This window comes from Physeter macrocephalus, chromosome 4 (assembly GCF_002837175.3).
Source record: "Physeter macrocephalus isolate SW-GA chromosome 4, ASM283717v5, whole genome shotgun sequence".
Lineage (NCBI taxonomy): Eukaryota > Metazoa > Chordata > Mammalia > Artiodactyla > Physeteridae > Physeter > Physeter macrocephalus.
In genome coordinates this window covers 100,025,733-100,036,631 of record NC_041217.1, presented here as the reverse complement: position 1 = coordinate 100,036,631, position 10,899 = coordinate 100,025,733, and the positions used below count along the sequence as shown (strand labels likewise).

Genomic DNA, 10,899 nt, shown 5'->3' with positions numbered 1-10,899 from the left:
GTTTTGGTATCAGGGTGATGGTGGCCTCATAGAATGAGTTTGGGAGTGTTCCTTCCTCTGCAATATTTTGGAAGAGTTTGAGAAGGATGGGTGTTAGCTCTTCTCTAAATGTTTGTTAGAATTCACCTGTGAAGCCGTCTGGTGCTGGACTTGTTTGTTGGAAGATTTTTAATCACAGGTTTCAATTTCATTACTTGTGATTGGTCTGTTCATATTTTCTATTTCTTCCTGGTTCAGTCTTGGAAGGTTATACCTTTCTAAGAATTTGTCCATTTCTTCCAGGTTGTCCATTTTGTTGGTATAGAGTTGCTTGTAGTAGTCTCTTAGGATGCTTTGTATTTCTGCGGTGTCTGTTGTAACTTCTTCTTTTTCATTTCTAATTTTATTGATTTGAGTCCTCTCCTGCTTTTTCTTGATGAGTCTGGCTAATGGTTTATCAATTTTGTTTATCCTCTCAAACAACCAGATTTTAGTTTTATTGATCTTTGCTATTGTTTTCTTTGTTCCTATTTCATTTATTTCTGCTGTGATCTTTATGATTTCTTTCCTTCTGCTAACTTTGGGGTTTTTTTGTTCTTCTTTCTCTATTTCCTTTAGGTGTAAGGTGAGACTGTTTATTTGAGATTTTTCTTGTTTCTTGAGGTAGTCTTGTATAGCTATACAGTTCCCTCTTAGAACTGCTTTTGCTGCATCCCAAAATGTTTTGGATCGTCGTGTTTTCATTGTCATTTGTCTCTAGGTATTTTTTGATTTCCTCTTTGATTTTTTCAGTGATCTCTTGGTTATTTAGTAACGTATTGTTTAGCCTCCATGTGTTTGTGTTTTTACGATTCTGGGCCAACTGCCCACGCCAACTTTGTCTCTTTTAAGACTCATCTCACCTCCTCCAGGAAGCCTTCCCTGATGCTCTAGACTGCATACAGGGCCCCCCTCTATCGCAACCCAGATCTGAGCAGGCCGCTGGGGAGTCCCTCCAGCTGTTTTCCCTGCTCAGCGGCGAGCCCCTCGTCCTCCTCCTATTTTCTGCTTCTGGCACCAGGCCAGGTGCTGAGGCACCTGAAATGATGGAAGATGAAGGGGTTGTTTTAACCGTACAACCACCGTTGGGCGCTTGGGTCTGAGCTACGCGATGTACAGGGCCTGGAGGGTGGTGGATCCCGGAGAGGCATATGCTCAAGTTCATTTGTTAGTAGTTTCTTGTTAGAAACTTGCATGTGGTCTGTTTCTACATAAAAATCTGATGATCTTTAAGACCCATGTTGTTTTTTGTTTTTTTGTTTTTTGTTTTTTGCTATACATGGGCCTCACTGTTGTGGCCTCTCCCGTTGCAGAGCACAGGCTCCGGACGCGCAGGCCCAGCGGCCATGGCTCACGGGCCCAGCCACCCGCTGCACATGGGATCCTCCTGGACCAGGTCATGAACCTGTGTCCCCCGCATTGGCAGGCGGGCTCCCAACCACTGCGCCATCAGGGAAGCCCCAGCTTTCTTTTGATTTCCTTTTGCATGGAATATCTTTTTCCAACCCCTCACTTTCAGTCTGTATGTGTCCCTAGGTCTGAAGTTGGTCTTTTGTAGACAGCATATATATGGGTCTTGTTTTTGTATCCATTCAGCAAGCCTGTGTCTTTTGGTTGGAACATTTAATCCATTCACGTTTAAGGTAATTATCGATATGTATGTTCCTATGACCATTTTCTTAATTGTTTTGGGTTTGTTTTTGTAGTTCCTTTTGTCTCTTGTGTTTCCCACTTAGAGAAGTTCCTTTAGCATTTGTTGTAGAGCTGGTTTGGTGGTTCTGAATTTTCTTAGCTTTTGATTGTCTGTAAAGCTTTCTTGCTGGGTAGAGTAATGTTGGTTGTAGGTTCTTCCCTTTCATCACTTTAAGTATGTCATGCCACTCCCTTCTGGCTTGTAGAGTTTCTGCTGAGAAATCAGCTGTTAACCTTATGGGAGTTCCCTTGTATGCTATTTGTTGTTTTTCCCTTGCTGCTTTCAATAATTTTTCTTTGTCTTTAATTTTTGCTAATTTGATTACTGAGTGTCTTGGCGTGTTTCTCCTTGGGTTTATCCTTTATGAGACTCGCTGCGCTTCCTGGACTTGGGTGGCTATTTCCTTTCCCATGTTAGGGAAGTTTTCGACTATAATCTCTTCAAATATTTTCTCGGGTCCTTTCTCTCTCTCTTCTCCTTCTGGACCCCTATACTGCGAATGTTGTTGCGTTTAATGCTGTCCCAGAGGTCTCCTAAACTGTCTTCATTTCTTTTCATTCTTTTTTGTTTATTCTCTTTCGCAGCAGTGAATTCCACCATTCTGTCTTCCAGGTCACCTATCCGTTCTTCTGCCTCAGTTATTCTGCTATTTATTCCTTCTAGTGTAGTTTTCATTTCAGTTATTTTATTGTTCATCTCTGTTTGTTTGTTCTTTAATTCTTCTAGAGGTTTGTTAAATCTTTCTTGCATCTTCTCGATCTTTGCCTCCATTCTTTTTCCGATGTCCTGGATCATCTTCACTATCATTATTCTGAATTCTTTTTCTGGAAGTTTGCCTATGTCCACTTCATTTAGTTGTTTTTCTTGGGTTTTATCTTGTTGCTTCATCTGGTACATAGCCCTCTGCCTTTTCATCTTGTCTATCTTTCTGTGAATGTGGTTTTTGTTCCACAGGCTGCAGGATTGTAGTTCTTCTTGCTTCTGCTGTCTGCCCTCTGGTGGATGAGGCTATCTAAAAGGCTTGTTGTTCTTACTTTTTAAAAAGTGATTTTATTATAACATAAAGCATACATGCCAAAGAGAGATAATGTATCACATATGTGTACAGTTTAAAGAATAATAGAAGCCGGCCGGGAGGAGCTGACAGGCGGCCCCGGGGAGGCCAAGGCGTCGGCCCAAGTGCAATGACAGGGTGCATTGCTGAAGTGAGCTGGAAGGGTTTGGAGCGAAGTGCCCGAACCAATTCCTATAGTTTAGCCTGTGATGCTTATGATTAGAGTCAATAATTTGAAATGGCCAGCTCACCTGATGCAGTTTTCTCCACCAGCTTTCTTAAGGTCTGGCTCAGTTTTTGAACCTCTTAAAAGCATTAATCTTCCAAGACCTGATAATGAAACTGTGGGGTAAATTGGGTCACTATTACAGAATTGTCAAGTCAACACTGCTGCTGTATCGAAGTCCAACTACAGGTCTCTTTCCCACAAAAACATGTGGTGATGTGGAGGCCAAGATCCATGACAGTCTCTACTGTACTGCTGTGTCCTGGGCTTTGGCTCTTGTATACAGTCGCATTGATGATGACAAGGGGAGGACCCATGAGCTGGAGCACTCGGCTATAAAATGTATGAGAGGAATTGTCTACTGCTATATGCATCAGGCCGATAAGGTCCAGCAGTTTAAGCAGGATCCATGCCCGACAACATCTTCACTCTGTTTTCAATGTACATACAAGGACGAGATTCTCTCCTATGAGGATTATGGTCATCTTCAGATAAATGCAGCGTCACTCTATCTCCTTTACCTTGTGGAAATGATTTCCTCAGGACTCCAGATTATCTATAACACTGATGAGGTCTCTTTTATTCAGAACCATGTATTTTGTGTGGAAAGAGTTTACTGTGTGCCTGACCTTGGTGTCTGGGAAAGAGGAAGCAAATATAATAATGGCAGCACAAAGCTGCATTCGAGCTTTGTTGGCTTAGCAAAAGCAGCTGTAGAAGCAATTAATGGATTCAACCTCTTTGGCAACCAGAGCTTTTCTTGGTCCATTATATTTGTGGATCTCGATGCCCACAATCGCAACTGGCAAACTTTGTGCTCACTGTTACCCAGAGAATCAAAATCTCATAACACAGATGTTGCCCTGCTCCCCTGCATCAGTTATCCTACATTTGCCTTTGATGATGAGGTTTCGTTTAGCCAGACACTCGATAAAGTGGTTAGAAAATTAAAAGGAAAATATGGATTTAAGTGTTTCTTGAGAGATGGGTATAGAACATCATTGGAAGATCCTAATAGATGCTACTGCAGACCAGCTGAAATTAAGCTGTTTGATGGCATTGAATGTGAATTTACCAAATTTTTCCTTTACATGATGATTGATGGTATTTTTAGAGGCAATCCCAAGCAAGTAAAAGAATATCAGGATCTTCTGACTCCAGTACTTCATCAGACCACAGAAGGCTATCCTGTCATACCAAAGTACTACTATGTTCCAGCTGATTTTGTAGAATATGAAAAAAGAAACCCTGGTAGTCAGAAGCGATTTCCTAGCAACTGTGGCTGTGATGGAAAACTGTTACTTTGGGGACAAGCCCTTTATGTCATCACAAAACTCCTGACTGATGAATTAATTAGTCCTAAAGACATTGATCCTGTTCAGCATTATGTCCCACTACAGAATCAATGTAATGTGAGCATGAGGTTTTCCAATCAGGGCCCACTGGAAAATGATTTGGTTGTTTATGTAGTGCTTATAGTAGAAAGCCAATGCCTTCAAGTTTTCCTCAACACATATGGTATTCAGACTCAAACTCCTCAACAGGTAGAACCCATTCAGATCTGGGCCCAGCAAGAGCTTGTGAAAGCTTATTTCCATCTGGGGGTCAATGAAAAATTAGGACTCTGCGAAAGGCCAGATAGGCCCATTGGCTGCCTCCATACATCAAGGATTTATTGCATTCTAGGAAAGACTGTGGTTTGTTACCCTATCATCTTTGACCTAAGTGATTTCTAAATGTCTCAAGATGTTTTACTGCTGATAGATGACATAAAGAATGCACTACAGTTTATTAAGCAATACTGGAAAATGCATGGACATCCACTTTTCCTTGTTCTCATCCAGGAAGACAGTATAAGAGGTAGCCAATTCAATCCCGTATTTGATATGCTGGCAGCTTTTAAGAAAGGAGTGGTTGGAGGAGTCAAAGTTCACGTTGATCGTCTACAGACACTAATATCTGGAGCTGTGGTAGAACAACTTGACTTCTTATGAATCAGTGACACAGAAGAGCTTCCAGAATTTAAGAGTTGAGGAACTAGAAGTTCCCAAACATTCAAAAGTCAAACGACAAAGCAGCACCTCCAGTGCTCCTGAACAAGAACAGCAGCCAGATGTTACCATTACTGAATGGAAAAACAAACCCACCCAAGAAATTCTTCAAAAACTGAATGACTGTAGTTGTCTGGCTAGCCAAGCCATCCTGCTGGGTATACTGCTCAAAAGAGAAGGACCCAACTTTATCACAAAAGAAGGTACTGTTTCTGATCACATTGAGAGAGTCTATAGAAGAGCTGGCAGCAAAAAATGTTGGTCAGTGGTGTGCCATACAGCAAGCCTTTTAAGTAAACTAGTGGACAGCCTGGCCCCATCCATTACTAATGCTTTAGTGCAGGGCCAACAGGTAACTCTGGGTGCCTTTGGACATGAAGAAGAGGTTATCTCTAATCCTTTGTCTTCAAGAGTGATTAAGAACATCATCTATTACAAGTGTAATACCCATGATGAGAGGGAGGTGGTCATTCAGCAAGAACCGGTCGTTCGTATTGGCTGGATCATCTCCAATAACCCGGAGTTATTCCATGGCATGCTGAAAATATGAATTGGCATTGTGTGAGGCAGTACAGTAAGGCACGTGACCAGGCTCTAGCATCCAGCGGAACTGAGTGCAAGTCCTGACCGCCACTCATCATCTCAGTGGCCTGAGGCCAGTGGCTGAACCTCCCTCCTGCTTTCATACCAGCCTCATTGTTTTGTGTGAGATGAAACAAGATAATATGTTTAAAAGGCCTGCCACAACTGAGTAAAGTATAAATACTTCTTTTCATTTTTTTAAACATATTTTTGATTGTATTGAATACAGGTATCATGTGAATATGTTCTAATTGTAAAAAAGTCAACAAAAAACAATACTTGAGCATATAGAGTAACCTAATATGTGGCCAATTTGGGGGATGTTCAAGTGTTTGAAAAGAATATGTAGCCTGTCCGGTGCAAATACATGTGAATGTGTGTGAGTGTGAATAAGTGTTTAGCTTGCTAATTGTATAATTAGATCATCAATATCTTTACTATTTCTGTCTTACTTGACCTTCGATTGCTGATAAATTGTAAAATGTTCTCCTGATTATGAATTTGTCAATTTCTCCTTGCATTTTTATCCATTTTGCTTTATATATTTTAAAGCTTTGTTTTTGTCCATGTTACCATGTTTTAACAATATATCTTTCCTTGTGTCATTTATTTTGTAACTGAATTATTTTTTTAAAATTATTTTTAATTTCAAACATCTACAAAAGTATAGAAAATAGTATAATAAAGCCCATACTATTACTCAGCTTCAACAATAATTTAAAAAAAAATAATAATAGAAAAACAAGCACTGTACAACTTAAAGATACAGAAGCCCCTTAATCTCCTCATTTGTGTTGCTACCTAGTCCACTCTCATACTTCTATCCTGAATTTTTTGTTACTCGCCCTTGCTTTTAAAATTTTTTTCATTAATATAAGCATCCCTAAATTATTGTTTAGTTTTACCAGTTTTCATCTCCATATCTAGTAGATTAACTTTTAAGCATCAGTTTTAAATGTCCTTTTTTATGTTTAATCATGGTATTTACATGATATATCTCCATTCTTTTACTGTCAACCTTTCTGTATCCTTATATTTAAGATGTCCTTATTTAGACAACATATAGTTAAATTTTTATTTTTTCATCTAGTTGGACAAACTTTGTCTTTCAGTCAAAGTATTTAGTCCATGTACATTTAATATAATTACTGATATATTTGGAATTATATTTACTGGATATAACAACAGCCTTAACCTAATAAAGTGTAATGTAAATTAATAGTTTTACCACTTCCCAGACAATGCTAGGATTTAAGAACACATTAAATCCATTTATCCCTTTCTGCTGTTTGATTTACTGCTGTCATACATTTATTTTAATTTTATATGTATGTAAACTTCACCACATGTTATTATTGTCATTTATATATTTAACTCCTGTTGCTCTTCATTCTTTCCTGCATTTCTGTCTTTCCATCTGGGATCATTTTCCTCTTGTCTAAACTCCTTCAGCATTTCTTTTAATAGGGATCTGCTGACAACAAACTTTTTTTGATGCCTTTATGTTTGAAGGATATTTTCATTGTGTATTGACTTCTAAGTCATCAATAATTTCTTCCAGCACTTCAAGATATCATTCTGTTTTCTTCTGGCTTCTATGGTTTCTGTTGAGATCTTAGTTATCATTGTTGTAGTTTCTTTGAAGGTACTATGCTTTTTTGTCTGGCTGTTCTTATGGCTTATTTTTTGTCTTTGTCATTTGGCAGTTTTACTATGATGAGACTAGTAATGTCTGTGTCCTTCTTAGGATTTAATATTGTTCATCTGTTTTGGAAATTTCTCAGACATTACCTATTCAACAATGCTTTTGCCTCCATTTCTCCTCTAATCTATTTCTGTACTTCTGGAGCTCCAGTTACACTTAGAACTTGGCCATCTCCCATGTGTCTCTTTCACTTTTTTCTATATTTCCATTTTTTTGGGGGGGTCCTTTGGTCTGAATATTCTCTGCCAACAGAGAATACTAGTATTTACTATCTTACAGTACTAATCCTGTTCTTATTTTTGTTTAATCTGCTAGTAAGCTCATCTGTTGAGTTCTTAGTTTTAATTACTGTATTTCAGTTTTAGAATTTCCACTTGATTCTCTTCTTATGGATTCTATTTCTCTGGTAAGGGTATCTTTTCATCTATTTTTTAAAAACATATTAATCCATGTTTCTGGATCATCTATGGCCTATTTTTACTTTCTTTCTTTTTTTTGATCTGATTTCTTGGTATATCTGGTAATTTTTTAGTTGAATGCCAGACATTTTGCATGAAAAATTTTAGAGGCTCTGGATGACGCTATTTTTCTCTAGAGGAAAATACATTTTGTAAAATGGTAGGCAGCTAGAATAGGAACAGAACAACTCAGTCCAATCAGTATATGACTGAAAAGTCTGGGTTTCAGAATTTTTAAGGTTCTCGAGTCATCTGCCTGGGTTCAACTTGCAGGCTGGATAATTTTGGGCAAGTTTTATAATATTTCTGTTCATCAATTTTCTCATTGATAGCACAGGGAAAATAATAGTACTTTCCTCACAGCATAGTTAAGAAGATTAAATGAGTTAATATATAAAAAGTACTTAAACCAGTACCCAACACATAGAAAGTGTCCATTAAGTGTTTGCTAGTGTAGGTATTAATTTTTGCCTATGGCCAAAATCATCTCCTTCTGTTACTGCATTTAACAAATATTAATTGGAGTGGCTACTGGTAGAACTCAATATGTGGAGAAAGATTAGATCTTATTAGAGGATAGGATCAGGAAATAGGGTAGAATTAAAAGCTCTTGCTATATTGAAAAGAGAGTCAAAGAGGTAATGTAAGCATCTCAGTGTTGGTCTGTGGTTAGCTCAGATCATTTCCTACATGTAATTCAGTCAGTTCCCACAGTGCTAGGTGAAGTTTCAAGGTGCAAGTCTATTTCAAGAACTGGTCAGTTTTTTACTTGCTGTCTCTGGAGTGGACTTCAGGGGTGGTTAGAGTCAGCAAAGCTCAGGAAGAGAGAGTGAATAGCCTCTAATATTCTCCCCATTCTACCTCTCAGGCTTTGACTTCATTTCCTTTTGGAGTGGTGCATTCTTGATGTAGGATCTAGGAAAAATGTTCTATCAAACCACAAATTAGACACAATTTCATCAGAGAAGTTCCTAACTGATGTTTCGTCCTCGCTCTTACAAGAATCGTCCTAGTAGGATCATTCCAGTTTGGGATTCAAGGTACATGATTATGCCACAGACACTGTACCTGAAGCAATCTGTGTTTTGACTGGTGATAAATTGATAATCACCTAGCCGGCTAAGCCAGTCCAGAGAGGCAGTTAATATGGTGAAACTTCAATAAAGTCGGCTGTCAATGCGATAGATGTTACAGGTGAACTCCTTGATCTCTCACTGCAATCCTTTGAATCTCTGTTATCCATCACTCTATAATACATGTGTTTAGCAGGGAAATAGGCTTCTCAAATCTCACCATCCAAGTAAGCCTCCACAATAACACTTCTAAGTCTGACACGCAAGTCTCAACAACACTGTCAGAACACTAGTTAGCTCTCAAATTTAGTGAGGTGACGTAAATTTACAGAAGGGTGGCAAGGAACTGAAGAGTGTTCCCCTTTGTGCTCTTGGACAATAAAAAAGTTTTAGAAGCATAGCCTCCCCAGTCCCTTTACCAGTCGGACTTTTGAGTAGCAGGTTTTGGTACAAAGTTTCTGAGATTTTCCTTTTGCTAAGTCTTAAGTGGTACAAAGTGGAGTAAATTAGGTTACAGAAGGTACAGCTTTATTTCATGAATAGAAGCAAAACTTTGACGAAGCAAATAATACTGAAAGATATTTTTTATTTAGGAAAAAAGATTTAATTTTTTTTAGTTATCCTGCACTTGGTTTCATTGTCAAAATGAGTTATCACCTCAGTAATTCTTCCTGGAGAACTTGTAACACACAAAGGCCAAAACTCAAGACTAAAAACCAGTCATGGCTCTCCTTAGCATTCTAGGGTGTTACTTTTTATGAAGAAGACACTCTTCCTGTGGCATATTTTGAATTTATATGAACATTCTAATGAATGATCTTATTGTGTGTGGTTCAATTTCCTGAGGAAAGAATTTTCTTCTGTTTAATCTCAGGAAATAGGATCAGCTCTGCCAAAGTTATTATAGAGCCCAAGGAAACACTTCCTATATTTAAATTAAGCAACTTTAAAATTGCTTAAAGGGGTCTTACTAATTAGAATTCCAGTGGAGAAAGCTTGGGAAGGTTTCAGAGTGCTGTATCTGAATCCACTTCTCTTCTACTCCTGATGGGAATTTTGAAGGGATTTTGCATATTTTCCCTAGGTGGTCAATTACAGACCTACTTTTCCCAATAATTTTTTTTTTTTTGTGGTACGCGGGCCTCTCACTGTTGTGGCGTCTCCCGTTGCGGAGCACAGGCTCCGGACGCGCAGGCTCAGCGGCCATGGCTCACGGGCCTAGCCGCTCTGCGGCATGTGGGATCTTCCCGGACCGGGGCACAAACCCGTGTCCCCTGCATCGGCAGGCAGACTCTCAACCGCTGCGCCACCAGGGAAGCCCCGCCCCAATAATTCTTGAATTCATTATTCTTAAATATCAAAATGCATGAAGGAAAATATATTCTTTGAGCTACGGTATAAGACAGTGATTCAACCAAAGGTTTCTTACAGTTTAGAAAAAAAAAAAAATTGGCTCTCCTCATCTTTATTCAGAATAGTCTGGAAGAAGTGTGTAATCAAAACCTTCTGAAGAAGTTAACTCTTTATGACAGCAAGCTTCATGAGGACAGGGACCCGCATGGTGCTTCCTAATTTCTCTCAGAGCAACGTGCATGATATTTTGTGCAAAATTAATGTTCATTGAATGTGTGATTAAATCTACTGCTTTATATTTCTTAGAGAAATACTTCTGAGGTATTCCAGAGCATTCTGATGATTTTGAAAAAGATGGATTGTTTCACGCAGTCTTTAGGCTGATCAACTTGTAGCTGACTTCTCATAACAGTAGGACTTTCCTAGTGTCAGTAGAATGCGACTAGCTAACAGGATATTTGCTTTGGTTTTTGACCCTATCCTAACTAAATTTAATATAAAGTATGAGAAGCAGGGGAGGCAAGAATAGATTAAAAAAAATTTTTTAACATAAAATGCATTATTATTTCTAAGAGTAAAATTATATCTAACATGGTAATTAAAGCAATTTTTTTTTTTTTTTTTTTGTGGTATGCGGGCCTCCCTCTGCTGCGGCCTCTCCCGTTGCGGAGCACAGGCTCCGGACG

The 10,899-nt window shown here is 38.7% G+C and overlaps 1 protein-coding gene and 1 pseudogene across 7 annotated transcripts in view; both read left to right on the top strand.

Annotated features, from left to right (window-relative positions):
* The window catches only part of RWDD3 (RWD domain containing 3), an 88,038-nt gene that overhangs the window by 48,164 nt on the left and 28,975 nt on the right, over positions 1 to 10,899 (top strand). The gene's annotated exons all lie outside the window — the stretch shown is intronic.
* Positions 3,004 to 6,135, top strand: LOC102996795 (phosphorylase b kinase regulatory subunit beta-like; annotated as a pseudogene).